Source organism: Muntiacus reevesi, chromosome 13, assembly GCF_963930625.1.
Source record: "Muntiacus reevesi chromosome 13, mMunRee1.1, whole genome shotgun sequence".
In the NCBI taxonomy this organism is placed as follows: Eukaryota; Metazoa; Chordata; class Mammalia; order Artiodactyla; family Cervidae; genus Muntiacus; species Muntiacus reevesi.
Window position 1 is genome coordinate 57,854,275 of NC_089261.1, and position 15,558 is coordinate 57,869,832.

The window sequence follows — 15,558 nt, forward strand, 5'->3', positions numbered from 1 at the left end:
ACGTCCAGCACCGAGTTCTATCTCAGGGAGGGAGAGAGAAGCATCTCAGACAGTTTTTGTCCTGCAGAAGCAGTCTTACTACCGATAAGTGGAGACTATGATTCTTTGGTGGCTCAGAGGGTAAAGAGTCTGCCTGCAATGCAGGAGACCCAGGTTCGAACCCTGGGTTGGGAAGATCCTCTGGAGAAGAAAATGGCAACCCACTCCAGTATTCTTGCCTGGGAAATCCCACGGATGGAGGAACCTGGCGGGCTACAGTCCATGGGGTTGCAGAGAGTCAGACACGACTAAGCGACTTCACTTTCGCTATCATGATCATACAAAAAGTTAAATAACAAGGCATCATTATTCATGTTATAGCATCTTTGAGGATGTAAGTCCAGTAATTGGGATGGCCTTTTAGAATCAAGGGATTGAAAGAAATTGGATGCAGTTGATAGAACTCCTGTGTCCTGCCCACTTCCAGCTTAGTGGGTGGAGTCTTTCAGCAAGTTTTTGAGACTCTTTATTTATACTTCTGTTGGTAGTGTCTCTCTTAGCTTGATAAATTTGACATAAGGGGTCATAAATGTAGGATTTGCTCTGAGAGCTTGTAATTTGGGGGAAAAACATGAACTTTGTCTAGTTGGCTTCTGTTTTCATAGCTTTTATTAGAGTTGTCTTAGAAGACTTAGAAGATAATGGCTACCCACTCCAGTATTCTTGCCTGGAGAATTCCATGGACAGAGGAGCCTGGCGGGCTACAGTTCATGTGGGTTGCAAAGAGTTGGACATGACTGAGGGACTAACGCTTTCACTTCACTTTCATTTGGTTTTTAGACTGTGTTCCTTGAGGGTATGTAGACAGTATCTTTATGATTTTTGTGTTAGCCCAGTGATTCTCACTTTGCACATCAGAATCCTATGAAGGACAGCCACTGCACAGACACCGGGGCCCATCCCTGGGGGTCTGATTTTGGGGTTATGGTAGGGAGCATTTAAAAAAGCATCACAGATGAGTTTCATGTACAGCAGCAATAAGAATTGTCGGCTTGACACGTGGTAGTTTTGAGTGAATTTTTTCATTTCAGTATCTTTAAAAACATGTCAGGAAACAGGACCTGTGGTGTGTCGTAGGTCCTTTGTGAGCGAGCACGAACGATGTCTTGATAGGTCCTTTGTGAGCAAGCACGAACGATGTCTTGATACCCAGCAGTACTAGGTGCCAGGTGATACCTAGGCTAGGTGCTCCATGCTCCCCAGGTAGTTCTGAGGGTTACTGTTTTCCACTCCCTTTTTTTCTCTGAGGAGAAAAGAGAATATGTGTCTTTGAAAGCTTTCCCTTTTCCCTTCTTGAAGGAATCAGCAATTCCTTGTGTGCTGGCGTCTAGAGGTGGGGGCTCATAAAGACAGTGGTTGGGACCGCAGGCACCAGGAGCTCACGAAGAGGAGGAAAGTGTTAGAGGAGAGCGGAGGTCGTCGGCAGAGCCTGGAGGAGAGCGGGGGTCGTCGGCAGAGTCTGGGGGAGAGCGGGGGTCGTCTGCAGAGTCTGGGGGAGAGCGGGGGTCGTCGGCAGAGCCTGGAGGAGAGCGGAGGTCGTCTGCAGAGTCTGGGGGAGAGCGGGGGTCGTCTGCAGAGTCTGGGGGAGAGCGGGGGTCGTCGGCAGAGCCTGGAGGAGAGCGGGGGTCTGCAGAGCCTGGAGGAGAGCGGAGGTCGTCGGCAGAGCCTGGAGGAGAGCGGGGGTCGTCGGCAGAGTCTGGGGGAGAGCGGGGGTCGTCTGCAGAGTCTGGGGGAGAGCGGGGGTCGTCGGCAGAGCCTGGAGGAGAGCGGAGGTCGTCTGCAGAGTCTGGGGGAGAGCGGGGGTCGTCTGCAGAGTCTGGGGGAGAGCGGGGGTCGTCGGCAGAGCCTGGAGGAGAGCGGGGGTCTGCAGAGCCTGGAGGAGAGCGGAGGTCGTCGGCAGAGCCTGGAGGAGAGCGGGAGTCTGCATGGTCTGGGGGAGAGCGGGGGTCTGCAGAGTCTGGAGGAGAGCAGAGGTCGTCCGCAGAGCCTGGAGGAGAGCGGAGGTCGTCGGCAGAGCCTGGAGGAGAGCGGGGGTCGTCGGCAGAGCCTGGAGGAGAGCGGGGGTCTGCAGAGTCTGGAGGCGAGCGGAGATCCTCCGCAGAGCCTGGAGTAGCACTTGGGCGTCACAGCTGTGGGGAGGGCAGCGCTGTTACCACCAGCATCTCATGGGGAGAGGCCAGGGATGTGGCCAGATGTCCTGTGATGCCGAGGGTGAGAAGCCCTGGACCAGGGGAGAACCAAGGGGACTAGGAGGCAGATAGGACCCAGACGTGGCTGTGTCCCTGGTCGCTGCTGCCGCCACACCTGTCTGCCGTTGGCTGTGTCATTGTCGCCTGCCCCAGATCCTCCGGAGTTGAGAGTACTGCGTTTTGCCCCGTCTCTCCATAGCAGTGTGACTGCCAGCTATGTAGGAGCCATTAAAATGCATGTCTTAATATTTTCTAGAATAAAATGTGATAGTTGGCAGAGTCTTTTAGTTATTTTCCATCTCTACATTTACTTGAATGGAACAGTGTTAACCTCGTGGGAAAAAAAAGAGCCAGTAATTTTTGTCCTGTTTTGTGTATATTTTCAGTAAAGGACCTAAAGTAAAACTGGAAGAAAACATTAAAAAAAAATCTAGTCAGTCAATCTCTGAGGAAATCAGAATGAAAGGAAACTTTACAATCTTAACAGAGGCTGGCTACTAAAAACTTACTTTTTAAAATATTAGTTCTTAGTGAGTTAAAGTTGCTCAGTCATGTCCAACTCTTCGTGACTCCAAGGACTATACAGTCCTGGAATTCATCAGGCCAAAATAGTGGAATGGGTAGCCTTTCCCTTCTCCAGGCGATTTTCCCAACCCAGGGATTGAACCCAGGTCTCCTGCATTGCATGCGAATCCTTATCCAGCTGAACCACCAGGGAAGCCCAGGATTACCGGAGTGGGTAGCCTGTCCGTTCTTTAGCAGATCTTCCTGATCCAGGAATCAAACCAGGGTCTCCTGCCTTGTAGGTAGATTCTTTACCAGCTGAGCTACCAGGGAAACCCAAATTATTTCTTAGAGCATCATTTATAAAGGAAAGGTTTGAGATAGCCCAAGTGTTTCCCTTTTAGGAGTGGATAAGAAAATACAGCCTGTACTTCTACTTTTTTAAAAAAGAAAAAACCTTGAAAAATTCTGGAGATGATGATTGTGATGGTTGCTTAATTGGGTGAACATACTTAATGCTACTAAAGTGCACATTTAAATGGTTAAAATGAAAATTTATGTTTTGTATATTTTCACAAATAAAAATAAAAAACTGCCATATGAAAGAGGAAAAAAAACCACTGCACAGTAATTGGTAAAAATAAACTAGATTTCAAACAAAAAAGAATAATCAGTGAGAATGTAAAGAAAATGAATTTCTTTAGAGGAGTTTAATTGTAATGTTCCACACTCATCACAAGAAAAGAATATTAATACTCAAGCACATATGTGGGCTGTTAGTGTGAAGTAATGGTGCTAATTGCCTTGTGTCTTTGTTGAGTTATAACTTTTTATCTGTTTTAGGCTCTATAGATGAAAATGGACTTAATCTCATACTTGCTACCCTGGTAAAACTCTTGGTTTTTCCATATTCTAGGAAAGTGGCAAGGTACCAAGAAGGAAAACAACACCAAAAACAAAAATAAGTTGGGGCGGGAAAGAGCTAGAGGGATTAAAATAAAACTGTAAGCAAATCCCTGCTTGTCAGTCCCTCTCCTTTATGCATGAGACAAAGGAGGAGGTTATTCAGGAGAAGCAGGATGGTAGACGGGTTGCCTTGGCAAGCCCTTAACCTTGCTGCACTTTGGTTTCATCATCTCTAAAACAGTCTTTACGTCATGGGATTCCTGTAAGGATTAAGAGAGTTAATAGGTATAAGTGCTTGGAGCTTCATTGTGGCGGCAGTGGTGGTGATAGCAGAATGATTTTCTTGCTCTCTCTGCATGCTTGAGCTGTGTTGGAAATTGACGGCAACCAGGGATACGCTCTTGCGTGGTGTTCCCCATAGAACCACCAGCATGACAGTCCTTTGAAGTGGGTGGTGAGAGTTTATGGAGTCTTCGAACTGGGATATTTCAGATATTCTGTAAAGACTGCTGCCAATAGGCTGAATTTCGAGAGGAGGATTAGAGTGATTCCTGTGACAAAATAGGTTTTTAAGTTTTTATAATATAATAAAATGACTATAGTTAACTCTGTCGTCTACATATTTTCCACAGCAATATTAGAATCTTGAACAGGCATTTCTTTAGAATTTGCTATGTTCTCATAGTATAGAATAGTTTTATGATTAGTGTAATTAAGTAAAGTGTGCTAAGGAATGAAAAGCTTCTTTGATAAAAGCATAATACCTATTTGAGAAGCAATGGTTAATTTTTATTAAGGCTGCTTTGGATTATCCATTCTGTAGTTCATCCCCACTGATGCACATGGTTGATAGCTGAAGCTCGTTTGGATTTCTGCATCAGGGTAGGTAACAGAAAGCCCGGGGTGCGCAGGAGATGGAGTTGTGGTGAAGAAATGGCCTAGGTTTTTGTCCACCCTCCCTTAGATAATTACAGAGCCTGAACACGTCCTGTGACTCTTATCACAGCCAACCTGACGATGTGGTTCTTCCACCCTTCACGCCTCCCCTCCGCTTAACAGCTGTGAGCCTGGTGATGCTGCGAACTGCAGCCTCCCCAATTTTTCCTGCTGTGCCTTTATGTAAGCACTTACAGAATTGCTCAGTTAAATAGTGAATTAGTGGAGAGTAAAACTTTCTTAGAAAGTTGAGCATACAGAGGAGGAGAACTTGCATTCGGAAGCCTTCTAAGTGCACTCTGTTTATTGGATTTTTCCATCCCCATTGGTAAATAACTGACTCTGGGGAGGCTACTAGGTAGAACTGGACTAAACAACTGATCTGAGGCGAAAGAGGCCTAGGTTTATGGTGCAGGTCTCACCTAATCTGTAGGTGACGCCTGCTCATTCCCACAGCATTATTTCCCTAACCCGATGAAAGACAAGCGCCTCTGCTGCTGTTCTGCTCTTAGTTGGAGGGAGCTCTTGCTGTGGGGTAAAGCAGGCGGCCACTCTTTGCTCAGTTTCTCCTCGGAAGGCCTGTTAAGTCCAGCTTGGGTTTTTGGCAGATTGAAAACAAGATGTCATTGATTGTGAAGGGGAGTGAAATCTGGCCGATCTCAATGTTTGTCTCAGCGGTTATGTAAACTTAGATTTTAAGGAGTTATTTTATTCTTCCAGATAACAGACTGACATACTGGGAAGGACAGGACCGAATTGCTATTGAGGTATCTGATTAATGCAGAACATTTCTTTGGTAAAAAAATTCATGCATTGAAAAATGTGAAGGATATTTGAATTATTAATGGGAAGGGGACTAGAACGGGGAGGAAACTTATTTTTTGTTATAATATGCCACTTTGTAAAATTGAGTTTTTTGATCATGTGGTTGAATTGCTTAATAAAAAAGTACATTCCCATCAAATATCCTGTTCACCCAGAATTAGGTCATATATCCCAAATGCATAAATAGGAATACATTTCTGTGAAAATCCTAGTTCAGTGATAATTCTCTTCTACACAGAAACACTTTCAGTGATTTTTTTTTCTTTATAAAAAGATAAATCTTGCCACCTGTTAGTCATAATGTTGTCTTCTGGGGCCATGTAGAACAAATCTGTTAACCTACTTTTGAGTTTTTATTTGTTTTTATTATTGGGGCTTTAAAATTGGAAACAGTTATTGGTTGTAAGTAAAAATGGTCTGCTCTCCTGCTCTCCTCTCCACCAGCTCACTCCCTAAAGTAACTGCTTGTTCAGATTTGTTTCCTTCCTGGCTTTTCAAGGTACACATATATTTTACATGTACAGGTTTTGTTTCTATTCGAGTTTTTAAAATGAGATTGTACTGTGTGTAGTGTTCTGCAGCTTTTTTTTAACTGAACAATTATCATATTTTTTTTTCCATGTTAGACATGAAAGGCTGTCCTCCCCCCACTTTTTTTAACAGTTAACATCTTTGTTGGATGTACTATAAGTTAATCATTCCATTATTGTTAGACCTCTGGGTTATTTGGTACGTGAATGGTCTTAAACATAGATCAGGCTCATCTGAGGATGTTGCTTCCCTGGGAGCTGTTTCTCCGGCTGTTTTCTCTCATAACCCTCATACCACAGGGTCCACAGGAGTGGGGGTCTCCCCGCTGCCCGCCTCAGACCATTCTTCCAGCATCCTCCATAAAAACACCCAGCTGTGACTGTCGTGGCAGACTGTGCCACACTCCCCACCCTCCTCCCTCATTACTCCAGGATTCACTGTCCTTGTTCCTTCGTTGGGGCTACCTTGGTGGCACAGACAGTAAAGAATCTGCCTGCAGTGTGGGAGACACAGGAGACATGGGTTCGATCCCTGGGCCGGGAAGATCCCCTGGAGAAGGAAGTGGCAACCCACTCCAGTATTGTTGCCCGGAGAATCCCATGGATAGAAGCCTGGTGGGCTACAGTCCATGGAGTCGCACAGAATCAGACACGACTGAGTGACTAACACACACTCACTCTCTCTCTCCCCCGCTCCCTTTCTGCCTCCCATGATCATTCTTGAGAGAAGCCTGGTGGGCTGCATTCATGGGGTCGCACCGAGTCAGACGTGACTGACTCACACACACCCGCTCCCTTTCTGCCTCCCGTGATCATTCTTGAGCTACTTCTCTGGTGACCTTGACCCCCACCTCAGGTACCCCATCTCATAGGGCTGTGATACGGGATTTTAAGACCCCAGAATTAAAAATGAAACAGACATCACCAACTTTATGGTTAGGTGTTTTCTTCGTAAAATGTATTTGTTCATAGCCGTAACTTCAGAATGTGTTACCCATTCAGTCATGTGACCCCGTGGACTGTATAGCCCTCCGGGCTCCCCGGTCCATGGGATTTTCCAGGCAAGAATACTGGAGTCGGTTGCCATTTCCTCTTCCAGGGGGTCTTCATGACCAGGGATTGAATCCCGAGCTTCTGCATCTCAGGCAGATTCTTTACCATTTGAGCCACCGCAGTAGCTAAGGCCTGGCCGTTTCTGCTGGACTGATGCCAGCCTTTATCATCTTGAACTACAACTGCTGTAGCTTCCTCACTGGTCTCCTTACTCCTTCCTACGCCATGTCAGGCCTCTTCCTCCTGCTCCCCCACCTTCAGCCTGTTCTCAGCCCGCCCACACCACAGTCACCCCGTGAGGCTGGCGGTGGGACCACGTTGGCATCTCTGCCCCCAGCTCAGTTCAGAGGGAAAGCTCGAGTCCTTGTGGCTCTCCTGTCTGCTCCTCCCCCTTCCCTCTCTCCATCCGGGCGGTGTTGGACTCCGTGCTGCCCCTGGAACATTTCAGGCACATTCTTGCCTCTTGGCCTCTGCCCTTCCTTGCTCCCACTCTGCTTGACATGTGCATCCTCAGATTGGCTCCATCCCTCACCTTTTTAGGCTTCTATGGGAAGATCACCTTCTCAGTGAGGTGACCTGACCACTAGAATGTAGGTCTCATGAAGGCATGAACTTTTTTTTTTTTAAACTGTTTTTTTTCCTCTTGTTCAGTGCTGTGACCCAGTGCTTAGAATAGTGTCTAATATAGGGGGCCCAAGTTTGATTCCTGGCCAGGGAACTAGATCCCATATGCCGCAACTAAGACCCGGAGCAACCAAATAAATAAATATTTAAAAACAAAGAATAGTATCTCATATATTCTGGGGGTTTGTCAAATGAACTGAATGACTGCAGTGGTTATCAGCTTTTCTTTTTATCATTTTCTTTGTACAAAGTTCAAACTTCACTGGACAGACAAAAACTAGGACACAAACTTTCTTTGTGTGTAAACAGAATATTAAAATTAGCTTACTGTGAACCCGCTCTGTAAATATGTTACATTTCTCAGCATGTTAGAATTTTCAAATCAATTTTACGTATTCCTATTTAAGGCTGGTAACAACCCAGTGGGGTAGGTGGTGAAATCAAAATTTCATGGAAAAGCAAATTGAGGCTCAGAGGTGTTTTATTTAAAGAGCAGCTGCTAAGTGGAAAGCTTCCCTTTAGACCTGCCTTTTTTCATTCCAAGTGAAGCTCCTGTTTCCTCACTTAGAAACGTCTTAAAATGACAGAAACACGGTGGGGATCTGATCTGAAAGTCTGGAGACGGGGTCCTGATTTCTCACTCTGGGCTTTCGCCTGCCTTTTGTGTCCATTTCGCAAGCGCATAAAATAAATGGTTCGCTTTAAAATTCCTGACAATGACAGAGCAACAAGTTTTATTTCTCTCACCTGTGGAGGAAGTGGCCTCCACCCAGTTTTACTGAATTAGGAGGGAAGTGATTTTTCAAGTGATAAAAAGAAATAAAATTCCACGTTCTTCCCAGAGGAGGAGTTAACAATTGGGAGAGTGGCGTGAGACCGCATGTTGGTTTGTAAAAGGATATAACTTGTAAAGATGTTTCCTTTGATGCCTGTGATGAATATGGATGTGTTTCCCTTTTAGAGGGTTCTGATTAAATGACTCAATTAAGAGCAGAGCTGGAGGATCTAAATATAGGGAGAGGGCGCAGGCGGCCTGCCCCGCTGTGTCACTCGCCCCTGCAGATGTGCGTGTTTGTGGTCATAAACAGCACCTGTGAGATGGGTGCGGGAGCAGCAGTGTTCCAAACGCTGAAATACAGCAGGATTGGTGGGTTGTTGTTTTTAAGTACAAAGGATAGTTTTTTTCCTCCCCTGGCCTATTCTGTTTTCATCTGTGAATTTAGTATTTGAATTACTTATTGTTTTAACCTGATGAATAGACTTCAGTATCTGTTCTGGTTTAAACTGTAGAACTACCGCTTACTAGAAAACGATCTGGAAAAAGTAAGTCAACCTCTGATCCTCAGGTTTATTAGTAAAATGGAGATAATGATATGCATCTTGAAAAGTTGGTATAATAAGTCAGTATGAGTGTGAAAACTACCAGTACCATCCTTTCAATAAGGTAATAGCCCAACTAAAATAGTTTCTTCCATTTGTTAATGATTGAATCATTCATAACTGGTCACTTAATGGAAATTTACCACATTTAGCATTCTTTGCAAGCTATAAAATTGCTCTTTGATGATAACTTAAAAGACTCAAAAGAAATTTTTTTCTGAGAGACAACTACTGCAGACCTTTTCCTCTTGTAGACAGACAGTAAAGTTTGAAAATGCCTCTGCTCTTCCAGTGTTTGAATAAGCAGTTGCAAGCCAGTAACTTGACAGTTCTTGAGTTGAGGTGACTACAGATGAGATTTATCAGAGTGAGGTTGTTATGACCTGGATATCTTGGAAGGCTTACCACGTACAGAAGGACAGTTTTCCATTATAAGCATAAAAGAGGAGGGACATTCAGGAGGAATACAACTTTTAGGAACTTCCCTGTAACTCATACGGTAAGAAACCTGCTTGCAATGTCGGAGACCCGGGTTCGATCCCTGGGTCAGGAAGATCCTCTGGAGAAGGGAAGTGGATGTAGAAATGTAGATGTAGAAATAAGCCAAGTTTCTTGAAGTTGAGGACAGTGAGGAAACTCTACTTTAAGCATCTCCCTAACTAATAAACAAGTATCATCTGGTGAAACAAAACCAAACTGACACTATTCTGCAGGGGATATCTGTGACTAAGAAAAATTGATCAGGTGCCCTGTCAGCAGCCTGAATTTGTCAGGATGGAAGGACTTGTGTGTGCAGAGCAGAACCAGAAAGAGTTCTTGTCTTGAAGAACTTTCCAACACAATGAACATATATTGAAGAGCGTACTCAGTGTAATTGAATATGTAAACTACAGCACTGTCGTTAGAGACACATCTAAGTGTGACATCCATAAATCCTTGATTCCTTTTCATTGAGAGGATAGTGCTTCTGAAATCATTTGGCTGATACATTACAGCTTGCAGTGAACTTCCAAGTGGCAGGTGGTAAGCTCGTCCTTTTCTGTTTGATTCCTACGATTCCCGCTCACTTCACAGCCCGTTGAGAGAGACCACATCTCGGCAGCTCTGGCTGGCTTGTCCCTCAGATCACACCTAAGAGACTGGAAGAGAGGCTGTTGGTGCCTGTGTTTTAAAGGCACCGGTACCTGCATGATTGCATGATGAAAACTAGCTTTCAAGAGCTGGTCCTCTCTTCCAGCTTCACCTCCTAGTTTCTCCAGATTTGGAAAATTAATCTCTGAAAAAAATTTTTAATGAAAAAGAGGCAGACTAGCTATTCTTTGTCATCAATCTCACATTTAGAAAGTGGGGAAAGGTTTGGAAGTAACTGAAACAGGCTTAATAGTAAGAAACTCAGGAAAGTTAAATCTGTCCTCTGGGTGTTTGAGCTTTCCTGGTGGCTCTGCTGGTAAAGAATCTGCCTGCAATGCAGGAGACCTAGGTTTGAAAGATCCCCTGGAGAAGGGAAAGGCTACCCACTCTGGTATTCTGGCCTGGAGAATTCCATGGACTGTATAGTCCATGGGGTCGCAAAGAGTCAGACACGACTGAGCAACTTTCACTTTTCTGGGTGTTTGTAACAACACAAAGACCAGCAGAATTCCTCTGTGGTCTACAGTGGATGTTCATATTACTTTCTTGTATAGGAGCTATAAATATGTATGTTTATAGCTTATATATATATATACATGTATATATATACACACGTATATATATTTACCCCCCTAAGGACTCAGTCAAAGTAGAGTTCCTTTTAGCCCAACTTCCGAGCAAAGAAATAGGCGGTTTAAAAAGTGCCTTCAAGTCTGCCAAAAAGATAAGAGATTTTAGTCATCTGCACTTTCTTGTTCTAGGATTTTTTCCCCCTTCATTTTGATTAGTGGCAAGCTTTATTTAGCTGCGTTTGACCTGTTTGGAATTGGGAAATGTTGAATGGAAGTTGAGGGCTAACTGCTGCTTGTTTGATATAAGAAAAAGAAATACAGAGGGACTTCACCTATTTTCTCCTACAGGACAAGTATCTCAGAAGTGAGTTCCTAGTTGCAGTAACCGGGAAAAGGAAACATTTGAACAGATGATTTGTTGAAATCAAATCATAGACGATTTTTACTTGGGGATCTTTTCTGAGACTGAGATAGCTAGAGAAAACCTCTCTCTCTCTCTCTCTCTCTCTCTCTTTTTCTCTCTTTTTCCTCATTGGGATGGCATTGTACTTGTGTAGCAATTTTAACTTTTTTTTCCTCCCTTGTTTGCCTTGATGGTGGATAATGGTGTAGCATTTTCCTTAAGGAACTGTGTGATCAATAATCTATGGTGCCTTCATGCAGAGCTGTTTGGAGTTGGTACCATTCCTATTGTGTCCTCTGTGTTTCCAGGGTACTCTCTCTGCCTGTCTTCACTACTGGTTTTCCTTGGTACCCTTTCTAGGGTTGGTTTTCCAGCTGGAAATGTGAGCATGTGTGGCTTCAGCCTTCCTATTCAGGCAGTCTGTGGGGTGTCCTTGGTTCTGCTTTTAAGTAATAGGTATTTTAGCTTTATCCAAAGCTTGGTAGTTTCCCAGTTCTTCATAACTTTTCATTAATTCTGTAACCTAATTTTATTCAGACCTGTTTGGTATGGTTCTCCCCTTCTTTCTGTGAATTCGCCATTGTACTCTTCCCAGGAAAGCTCATGGCAGTTCTTGGATTCTTGGCTTAAATGGGTTGCTCTTTCTGTTTTAAAATATATTCTAGCATTGAGTCTCTGGAACATTTTTCTTTGCGGGTCTTCATCTTTTTAGGCATTTTCAACCCAAATCTGTAGTGTCTCGTCTGTGATTTCTGTGGTTTCTATGAGTGTCAGGAATGTTTGGGTGTCTGTTTTATCCTTCTTGGGAACCATGATTTGTTTTGAGGCATCTGCTCTTGGTTAGGAGTATATATGGAGAAGGAAATGGCAACTCACTCCAGTGTTGCTGCCTGAAACATCCCATGGAGTACTATGGGGTCACAAAGAGCCAGACGCAGCTGAGCAGGAGTATGTGGCTGACGTTAGTAAATGAAATAAAGCAGGTTAAAAAAGAAAAAATAGTCCATTTTGGAGTAATGAAAAGTTATATTACAGATTTCCTGGTTTGTTCACTTTTTGACCCTTTTTGATGTTTCAATTCAAGCATCTCAGGGGAGGTAAGAGTTCTCATCAGGCCTTGAATCCTATCTAAAATTGGATGTTAGGGTAGAGACACCTTTCCACAGTACTAATTAATATTGCTGCCAGTCACTTTATGCAGTATGCCTCTGAGGGACTTCCCGTTTCCATGGCATTCTAGTGAGGTGTGTGGTGAAATAATTTAGACTTGACAACTACTAGACTACAGGAATCATATAGTCTGCTTATGATTTCTCACAAGCCCCACGATAGCTCTTTGAGAACTGGAGTCTTTTTCTGTTTCTTTACAAGGTCATCCGGAAAAGGCAATGGCAGCCCACTCCAGCGTTCTTGCCTGGAGAATCCCAGGGACGGGGAGCCTGGTGGGCTGCCATCTGTGGGGTCGCACAGAGTCGGACACGACTGAAGCGACTTAGCAGCAGCACAAGCTCATCAGTTTAAGAAGAGCTGGTGCTATATGTCAGGAAATACACATGCAGTTTATTTAGTTACTTGGAAATACTTTCTCCAGCAAAATGGATCAGACTTTTTCGTAGAAAGACAGTCTTTACATAGTTGTCTTCTTTCTCAGGTAACTTATCCAACGGTTAAACAGTTCCAAAGCAGAGTTAATCAATATCCCATACTTTTAGTTCCTTGATTCTTTTGATCTTTATGCCTTGATGTTTTACCATTAGAGTTAAGACAGTAATGAACCAAAGAAGAAGTTGGGGGCTGGGTGAGCCGCTTGCTTCACTGACAATAGACCATTTATCTACTTTTTTTAAGTTACCTGGGAGGAGTCTTTGATACTTCTCCCCCAGTAGCTTTTGGAGCCTATATTTTATGCTGCTTTTGTTGAATAATTTAGTTGTTCTCCGTATTTAAAGGGGTCATTTATTTTGTCTAGTTCACTGAATTCCAGCCAGTGCACGAGTTGTAGCAGCGCTAGTCTGAAGCTGCAGAGGGCGACTGGCCGTCGTCTGTCCCCGCTTCTCCTGCTGTCCTTGATTTGTAGTGTTCGGAACCCCCACCCCACCCCCGTGTCTTTTTATCGTATCTTCTGATACAAACTGGAATAATTTTCCTTTGAAACTTTCAGTGGGAATCTGGGATCTGAGGTATTGCCTGGCAGAGAGTGTATTTTGTTGATATTCACACAGTTGGATAATTACATGTTTCTTTACTAGATGAGGCAGAGATGAAGAAAATGCCCCTTGTGCAATTGGCTAATGAGGGTTCCTTTCAATATAGAGCAAGTTCACACAGCAGTTAAAGTTATTTTACAGCTTTTTGCTTTTTTTCTTTGAACGTTTAGAAATGCCACGTAAGTTGCAGAATTCAGTAGCCATGTCAAAAGGAGCATTACAAGAGTATTTTTCACATTTGGCTCTGATAGTGCTAACAGAAATCCTTTCCATGAGTGAGACTCCATAGGGAGAGGTACTGACTTTAGAACCCTGTCTTAAACTGCATTTTTATTACATCCCAAATTGGGTCACACTGTAAGTCTAATCTGATTTATAAGTAGACTTTGTATGTGGCTTGAATTAATGAATTGAGGTGTTTTTTTTTTTTTGTCATTTGCAAATATTTGTGTATAGAGGCTTTTTAAATTTTTTTAAAGTTATAGATTTTCATTAAAGAATGTTTGACAAGTTTTAACAAGTAGGAACGAGAGGGACTTAACCTTCCAGACCCAGACACTGTTAATACTTTGATATATTTACATAGTTGTTCAAGCTATATACACAGTTTTATATTCTGCTTAAGGTTTTTCCAAGTTATCATTTTTATGAAAATAATTTTTAAGGACTACATAATATTCTTTTGAGTGGGCTGTATGTACTACAGCTTCCTTAACTATTTTCCAATTTTTAGATATTTATTTTTTTCCTTACAGTAAAGAATACTTTGATGAAAATCATTGTGCAAAAACAGTTTTACGTTTTCAGTGCAGAATATTTCCTTAGTGTAAATTTCTAGAAGTGAAGCTACTGGAACAAATCTCGCCCTTTTTTAAAGACTTCTTGGGGGTCCTTTACCAGTTGAGTGCTTTTTCTTCTTTGTCAGTGTGAAATGTTTGTATTTGGAGAAGAGGGAAGGAAATCTGTTTGCTGACTCATGTTTTTATTTTGCGCTTAAAACTGATAAGGCCACTAAGCTCTTGACATAAACTAAAGCAGGAAGTACCAAAAGGGGCAGAAAAAAATGAGTTATCTTGCCAAGGCCATCGTGTCATGGACTCTTGAGTTCCTGATGGGAGGTAGGTTACTTGTTCGACTTGAATATAAAAAAATGCTTAACCCAAGGGGGCAAAAATCAGTCATCAACCTGTGTTTTGTTCCATATGCACATTTATATGCAAGAGTTTGTGATCATCTTCTCATTTTAATATTTTTAGTGGCATCAACCCCCCCCACCCCCCACATTTGACCCTAACAGTGTTTGGAGACAGTATTATTATTTTGTTGTTGTTTTTACTTTATAGGGAGGCCTGGACTGCTGTGGTTCATGGGGTCGCAAACAGTCAGACACGACTGAGCGACTCAACTGAACTGAACTGATTACCAATGTTGTGATTCAGTTTTTTGATGTTGTTGTTTTTGTTCCCTAGGTGGAGAAGCCTTCTATATTCTTAGCTCTCTTTCTAAAAAATGAATCTAATCACACTGATGCTCTGATTTAAAACCTTCCATTTGTCCACAGGATAATAGGTATCACAGGTCCTTCACGGTCTTGCCCTGCCCTTATCAGCCTTGTATCATCTACATCAACCTTGAACCCTAGCATTTCCCTGATGTCTGTTAGAACTAGCTATTTAGAAAAGTGGTTTAAAATATTGAGCCTCTAGAGCCAGAAGCATGGGTTCCCACTCTGGCCCCACCACTTACAACCGCGTGCGTAAACCTTGGACAAACTAATTAGCTTTTCTGTATTTCACTGTCCTTACCTGTATAGTAAGGAAAACAAACGCTCACTAAAGAGGGGTTGTCACAAAGTTTAAACTAGGTAATAAAGGGAACCGTGTCTCTCCTGTAACGATCACTCCAAATATTAGTTGTATTGTTTTGCAAAATTCTGCTCATCCTGTAATGATATTTCCTCTTTGGGAAAGCTTCCTGAAATCCCTGGAATTAACTGTTCCTTCCTTTTCTTCTCTCCTTTTCTGCTTTTACATATTGTCGGCGGCGTTTTTCCCGCGGTAGAGCTTTTGTGACAGTGTTGTGGCTGGTTCGCGGTTGGCACACGCGCGTCCAGGGGCCGCCTCTCCCGGTCCTGCGCTCAGAGCTCGCCGTGGTCCCCGCGGGGAGCTCCATTCCCGCTGAGACCCGCTCCGCGCAGTCCTTGAACCTGGCGTGCGGGGAGCCCGTCTGCCCCCGGGGAGCTGGCTGTGGACCCCCTGG

General features: G+C 43.5%; 1 protein-coding gene across 4 annotated transcripts in view; it reads left to right on the top strand.

Annotated features, from left to right (window-relative positions):
- The window catches only part of SMAD1 (SMAD family member 1), an 81,993-nt gene that overhangs the window by 14,534 nt on the left and 51,901 nt on the right, over window positions 1–15,558 (top strand). The window contains exon 1 of one of the 4 annotated variants that reach the window (XM_065904363.1): window positions 14,400–14,417. The exons of the other annotated variants lie outside the window; for them this stretch is intronic. The gene's annotated coding sequence lies outside the window, so the exon portion shown is untranslated. Of the gene's footprint in view, window positions 1–14,399; window positions 14,418–15,558 lie in introns of those variants that run through there. 4 annotated transcript variants of the gene reach the window in all.